The 7,664-nt window shown below is 46.8% G+C and overlaps 1 pseudogene; it reads right to left on the bottom strand.

The window, feature by feature from the left end:
* Positions 1–373: 373 nt before the first annotated feature.
* On the bottom strand, positions 374–2,818 carry LOC130851938 (FYVE, RhoGEF and PH domain-containing protein 1-like; annotated as a pseudogene).
* Between the last annotated feature and the right edge of the window lie 4,846 nt (positions 2,819–7,664).

Below are 7,664 nucleotides of genomic sequence, written 5' to 3'. Positions count from 1 at the left end.
CCAGTCCAAACTAGCTGAATGGTTCCTTCCTCCAACCTTTTACCCATACCTCATCTCCTGGCTGATAGGGATGAACCCAATTGCCCAAGGGAATGGGAGTCCTTTCTAAGGTTTCTCGAGTAATATGGCAGAAGACCTTTCCCAGGGCCTGGAGGTGTCAAGACACCTTCAGGTCTGCTAGTTGTTGGGGGTCTCCCTTGAGCTTCCCTGTCACAGGAGGAGGTCTCCCTTATAAGATCTGAAAGGGAGAATAGGCTGACGACCTCATGGTGCATCGGGCTCGGAGCAAGGCTAGGGTAGCATGTCGACCCAAGGTAATTGGGCCTCCTGACAGAGCTTAGCTAACATAGTCTTGAGGGTCCGATTCATGCACTCAGCTTTCCCTGAGCTTTGTGGCCTGTTGCTCCAGGATGAACCTCCAGTGCTGGGGTGTATGCTGGCTGCAGTCTGGGCTGCTCCCGGGCACCCCTGCAAGGCCATGTAGCAGTCAGTGCACACATGATTGGAGCGGTTGTTGTCATAGATGAGGCGGGCCTGGCACGCGGAGCACTTCCCACAAACCACATGCCCGCAGGCCTTGCAGTGGTGCCTGTGGTTGGTGATGGAAGTGGAGGGCTCCTGGTGGCACATGCATATGGTGACTTCCTTTTCTCGGATGGGCGTAGGTGCCCGCTTCCCAAGATCCACCTTTGGAGAGTTGGGGGGTGTGTCTTCATCTTTCCTGTTTGTGGAGTTCAACAGTTTGAAGGTCTCTAGTGTCTGTTCATGCGCCAGGAGGATAGAGTTGATGGCCTGGACCCAGTCTTTCTTCTCCTCAGTCCTGGCCTGGAGCTTCAGGGAGCGCTGCTTTCCTGACACCAGGAAGGTCCGAGGCAGATTGAGGTTAGAGGTTTCCTTTAGCTCCATGCCATCTACATCGATGTGTGCCTGCACGCCAAACTTCTGGCCAAAGAGCCACAGCCTGGGCACACAGTAAAGGAGACGGTTGTTGAGTAGTATGAGGGATCGGTCTTGAGTGGTCCCATTCTTTGCTGACAGCTTAAGGATGTGGCCTTCTTTTATGAGATCTTTGGTTGGGCTGACAATGTCAGGTTGCCACAGGCTTCCTCCTTCTGTACCTCATGGATGATCACTTTATACTGGGAGGAGCGCTCTGTCCAAGTGTTGACCAGCTCCACGGCCCCATCAAAGTTTTTTACATACTCGCCATACATGTTGAGGAAGGGTGCCAGCTTCTGTAGGATGTCTCCAATGCGTGGGTAACGGTCCCTTTCCTCCATGTGCTTCTCTAGCTCAGGCAGCAGGAACTGCTGATGGAAACGATATATGGAGCAGGTGTTAGAGAAGATGCCATGAACGGCATCAGCCAGGAAGGAACTGCGGTTCCGAACTTCTTCCAGCAGCCAGGCACAGAACTCCTGATCCGGGAGATGGAGCCTGAAAACGTAGGCCTTCTCGGTTTGCAGGAGCTCATTGGCAATGTGGATCACCTTCTGCTGCACAGTCAACTCCACAGACTCCTGTCTCTCCATCGGGGGCACTGGGATTTCTCTGTCCTTCTCATCCTCCTCCTTGTCGTCCTCCTCTTCCAGGTCACTGTCAACCTCCTGGGAGCTGGGCCAGTGGGGGTCAGCCAAAGCAACAGGGACACTGGCCAGGGCAGGGGGCCCGGGGCAGAGGCTGTGGCTGGGGGGGGGGGGCATCATCACTGATGAAGCAGGTTTCCTCGCTGTTGGATGGTGAGCTAATGCTGTCAGTGCTGCTGTCCCAATTGGGCACCTTCTCGCTGTCCCGGGGCCAGGGAGCCAGCAGAAACAAGCAGCAGGAGGCCTCGCCCTTGGGGAGCTGGGGCACTGGTGGCTGCAGGAATGGCTGTGCAACATGGCTGGCTCTGGGACCTGGGCTGGGACCAGGGGCTGGCCTTTCCAAGGTGACAATCACAGGCTCTTTCAAATTTCTCAATCAGCAAGGATACTGCTGCAGAACTGGGGCTGGCCTCTGCCCTGGAGGCCAGGCCCTTGGCTACTCGGGGGTCTGCAGGCAGTGGGCGTGATGGTGGGGTGGAATGGGCTCAGGTGGTGGGGGCATCTGGGGCCATCCATCCCCAGATAGCTGGGCTTCGGAGGGACATGTGGCTTTGGGCCCAGTGCCTGCTTCAGTGGTGAAGGACGCTGGCTGGGGGTTTCAGTGGGAGGGCCAGGGTCTGAGCAAAGTTGCTGGGGACCTTCTGGATGAGGTTCAAGGCTCTGGCCAGGATCAAGGGACAAAATTTTAACCAGGATCCGGTTTCCCTGGTGCAGCCCAGGCCAGGGTTGCGAGCCCTCTAGGTAGTAGGAGAAATGCGGGGCGTGGTAGCGCTGTGGACTGGGGCTGCAGGGCAAGACCCGGGGGCCTGGAGTGACTCCCAGGCTGGCGTCTGAGGATCCAGCAAACGGGATCCAAGGGGCTGCTGAGAGCTGAGCCTGATCCCCTGGGCACTGGCAGTCCGGGCTCCGAGGCTCCAGGTTCCGCGTCGGCATAGGCTGGTGGTGCGGTGCGGGAGGAGTTGGCGGTTGGGTGTTCGGGCTTGGAAGGCCTGGAGCCCCCCAGGGCTTAGTGGCTGTGCGTGGTCCAGGCCCGGGCATGGGGCCCAGGCTCCCTGCTTGGCTCCAGCTCCTGGGGCAGAGGCGCGGCTGGGGGAGGCCCGGCGCCTGGCAGAGCAGCAGCCTCAGTCTTGGGAGGTGGGGCTGTGGGCTCAGCCCCACTGCAGAGACTCGAGCCCCCAACTTGGGCCCGGGCCAGCAGCCATGGCAGCGGCAGCAGTACTGGCAGCAGCCATGGTTACCGCTGCTGCAGGGCCAGGCATCACTGGCCGGGGCCCCGCGCAGGGAGTGGGCTTGGCAGGGCCAGGGGCCCACGGGGTAGTACTGTCTATGCGGCCGCTGCTAGGTGAGGGTCAGGTGGTTGCGCTTGGCATGGGCTGTCTCGTGAGTGGTGAGCCACTTCCATGGCCCTGGGGCGAGTGATCTGTCTATTCTGAGTGCGGGGTCTCTTTTTTTCTCCCCAAATGGGAATAGATCTGGGCTCTCCTGGCTGGTTGGAAAAGGTTCTTCCTCCCGCTTAGCGGAGGCTGGTGGGGCAGAGGGGAAGAGAGAGGGAAGGGGAGGGAGGTACGAATCTGTCTGGCAAAAGGGGCAAGTCTTTTGGGGTAAACCTAATTTCTCAATAAGTCAGCTCAAAGAGTCAGCTGACAGAAGGGGAGAGTGAGCCTTAAAATTTTAAGAAAATAATCTTGGCGGAGGGCCCTAGGGCAAAAGGGCTTTTTGGACATACACAATTTCTGAATAAAATCAGTAATCAATTGTCTCCCCCTTCCGCCCCTGTCTATCCTGACCTGTGTTGGTGGCGCAAAAACAAACAAGGGTGGGTGCCCCCCGAAAATAGGAGACCATTCAGGTGCCCGCCTGGCTGTGACCCCATGGGGAACTTAGGTGCCTCTTAGCTTTGGCAGGCCAGTGTAAACTCCTGGCTTGGATCTGACTCACAGGGAGGGACTGGGTCCCCCAGAGACAGACACCACCCTGAGCCATATGAGGTCACCATGGTTAGGGCCCACTTGGACTCTGTAGCCACAAAGGCTGTGGAGCCACACAATCACCCTGGAATGAAGACGAACCAGGGCATTCACTCACACACACATTCAGACCAGAGTTTATCACAGTGCCTCCCCACTCTGGGACGGTCCCTAACTGGTGGGTGCCTTCCCCCTCTGGGAAGATCCCTAACTGGTGGTCTTCTTACTGAAGACTGTGGGAGGTGATCAAGCTCCTCTTCCATCTGGAGATGAGACCTGACTGGGTTCAGTGCACCAGGGCCTTACCTGATCCTGTGGCCCTTCCTGGTGAATTAGTCTGTCCCTCCAATGAGTCCAGTTGGGGCCTGACCATCCAGAGAATCAGAGCACTGGTCCAAAAGAGAACCCAGAATACCATCAGGTGGCACACCTCCTCGTTCATCTCAGAGCTCCTTCGCTCCGAGTTGGCCAAGCCACAGGTCTGGCGGCTCAATGGGCCAGTGTGGTTGGAATCTCACTGGGCCCTTCAGAAATGTTGCAGAAATCAATCCGTTGAGAAACCAAGCACCACACTTGGAGGGTTGGAGAACTCAGGTTTATTAATCCGGCGGCCCCAGACAAGCTAACGCTCCAAAGTTCTGGGCCCCAAGCTCAGAGTGAGCTTTACATTTATAGGGGTCAGTGCACATGTTTAGAGTTAGTATGGGTAGATTGGTTACTTGGTTTACGGAGCACAGAAGTTTCCAAACAGAACTTACAAGAGCAAGTGCAGAACATTCTATTTTTAGCAAAACATCTTATGGTTACATTGGATTGCTAGGTTATCCTGTTTTTTTGTTTTTCTCAGCACAGCAAGCATATTTTACAAAAGCAGAACAAGCGTGGAGTTATTTTTAGCTGAGTGCAAGTTTCTAATTTTCCTCTTCATTCTCACCATAACAACAACCCACACTTGTAACTATGTGAGGTGAAGGATGTGTTAACTAACTTTATTGTGGTAAACATTTTGCAGTGTATACATGTATCAACTTATCATATTTTACACCTTAAAATTATGCAATGTTACATGTCAGTTATATATCAAAAAAGCTGGAAAAATATTTGACTTTGAGCACTTAAGAATTCCAGTTTTAATTTCTGGAATAGTTAGTAATCCTTTTAGAAACAAAATTTTAATTTAAAAAACCTGTGGAAGGGAAATTAGAAATGTAAAATATATTAAAATGCCCAAGATGAAGAGAAATGCAGAATAGGTGAAATAAGTGGCAAGGACAAAATAAAAATGGATACTTCAACCATAGTTAAAATAACTGAGTATTCAAGCTAGAAGACAGACATTTCTTAAACTAAATGTATGCTGTTCAGAAGTGCATAAAATGTGCAGAGACAGAAGATGTAAAACAATGGAAAGGGTATGACATCTTTATTTTAATATCAAAATTTAATTTTAAAGCAAAAAGCATTATTAGAAGTTAAGATAGTTTTTAATGATAAATGATAAATTGTTTTTATCATATGAGAATGAGAACAATCATACAATAATGAAAATAGTGTTTTAAGTCACAGAGAAGAAATAACAATTTTAAATTTGTGTGACAGTTTAAAATTTTTATGACAGATACTCAAAATACATAAAAAGTACAATTTGACAAACTTTAAAGCAAAATATATAAATCCACAACCATAACAAGAGATTTTTACAATCCTTCTCAAAAATTAATTGAACAATACAATTCAGGAGACCGTGACAGATTTAATCAACATGATTAACAAACTTGCTTTTGTAAACGTATCTAGAACATTGCAGCCAATAACTGAAACATACATAGTAGTTTTAAACACAAATAGAACTTTTACAAAAATTAGTCTTGTACTGAGCCATTGAGCAAGTCCCAACAAATTTTGAATTCCTATGCTGATAGTGCTCTCTACCCAAAAGATAGTGGTGCTGCAAATTAATAACTAAGTTGTTGTTAGAAAATTCCCCTAGGTCTGAATATTCAGCAATGAGGATGAGCAGACACTTCTCTGTACAGCTGCGTAGACAGATCTTCACACCTTGTAAGCCTAATGTTAATTGAAAGGAATCAGACATATAAGAAGCATTTCAATGATTAAAAGTTAAGTTCAAACAAAACCATATTGTTTAGGGATACCGTCAATAGGTAGTTAAACTAAGAAGAAAAAAGAGAAAAAATTTTAATAGTCTGGATAGTACTTACCTCTAGATGACTGGATAAAGAAGGTGTATGCTGGGGGCTTCTGGGGTGTCACTGTTCCATATGGTGGCCAAAGCGGGAATTATAAGAGTGTTCACTTTGTAGTTATTTATTAAACTCTACATGTCTATTTATATATCTCTTGTGTACATTATATTTCACAATGGAAACAATATTAAACACAAAGAGAAATTAATAACTTGCATTTTGGTATGAATTCTTTGGAAAAGCCAATATACTCATCTTGGATCCATAGGAGTTTTTAGAAATACAGTTATCTCCTATGCTGATTCTACTGAAGACTGAATAGTAAAATGTATGTATTGTTACGAGTCAGGAATAAGCTTAGTGCTGTAAGAATCTTAACATCTTAGGGGCTCCTAACAATAAAGATTTTTTTGTTGTTGTTCACGGCATACGAATGGAAATTGGTGGCACTCCAGTATGGTCAGTTACTCCAGAATCCAGGCTTCTCCGGCTGGAGGCTCCACTAACCCAAGGGGCTTGGAATCCACTACTGAATGCTCTGTATTCAGCCTTCAGGCTAGGGAGGAGAGAGAATAGAGAGGGTCATGTGGAAGTTTATAAGTGTCTCTACATCACTTTGCTCCTCTTTCCACGGCCAACACTGAGTCAGATGGTCACATCCCAGGCAAAGGAGGCTGGGAAATGCAGTGTCATTTGTGCCCAAGAGGAAGAGGGGACAACTTATGAAGGGTGGCCTCGTCTCTGCCACAATGGAACACTAACTCTCTGTCACACTTTTAATCTTGAGGGAAGATGTTTTCTATCCTAGAATTCTATACAAAGCCATTCTCCAAATTTGATAATAATTAATTGATAGAAGTTTGTAAGGCCTCTAAAATTTTACTCCTGGAAGATATGTTTCATCAGAATGAGTAATCTGAAATATAACAATTTATGTAGTCCATATATCCAATACATAGAAAATTTAAAAAGCAAAGGAAAAAACTGGATGATGGAGAAGAGAATTTAGGATGAACTATGATGTATCAGATTTAGAGGGAAAAAAAACAATAAAAATTGGATCTGGAGAATGGAAAGAGGATGCAGGAGATGTTTCTTCCATTAAAATATATACATACGACATGTACCTAGACAGGACATAGTGTTAGGCTTAAAGTTAATTAAGCAGATACATGAACAAATTAGTAACTGGAAAAATGCATAAATATACAAGGAAAGAATTGTAATCACAGTGCAGTAAATGTCTTATCTGTGAACAGTATTTTCATAGTTGTAATGATGACCCCTGAACATGGCTTTAACCAAAATGTTGTCTATTGCTGTCCTGGTAAACTGAGGGAAGATTGTGTGTGTGTGTGTGTGTGTGTGTGTGTGTGTGTTTTGGTGGGGGGAGGGTTCTCATTATAAGAATGCTGAATCCTCTCAAATGTACATTAATTAAAACAGCCAGGTTATTACTTTTGTTTTTACCTTTCTTTTTGTGACTATTATACAAAATGCTGATTTACAATTGATCGCAGCCTGGAATGGAACTCAATTAATGCCTGTTTGGAGAGACTTCACTTCTGGCATCTACTTAGACTCTTTCAAAAAAAAGAAAATGCTAAGAGCGTAAAAAGACATTTATACAGTCATCATCAATCATTACAAAGAACTGTTGATTTTCCTGTGTAGTTCCTTTGTAAAGTTTGATATTGATTCCATCTGTTATTTTAGCACTTTGTCCCTGAGCCAAGCACTGATAAATTTGTTCTTTTTAACAAGCCTGTATGGGAACTTAGGATCACAGTTGATCCTAAACATTGCTTCCAGGAAAGAGACTCCAAAAGGGGTAAGCAAAATAATGATTTGTTTGTTTTTAATGCCTTCAAATGGTAGGAGTATATTCAAACTGTGTAAAACTC

The sequence above is a fragment of the Hippopotamus amphibius genome, chromosome 4, assembly GCF_030028045.1.
Source record: "Hippopotamus amphibius kiboko isolate mHipAmp2 chromosome 4, mHipAmp2.hap2, whole genome shotgun sequence".
Lineage (NCBI taxonomy): Eukaryota > Metazoa > Chordata > Mammalia > Artiodactyla > Hippopotamidae > Hippopotamus > Hippopotamus amphibius.
Note: the sequence above shows the minus strand (reverse complement) of the source record. Positions and strands in the feature narration are given on the sequence as shown.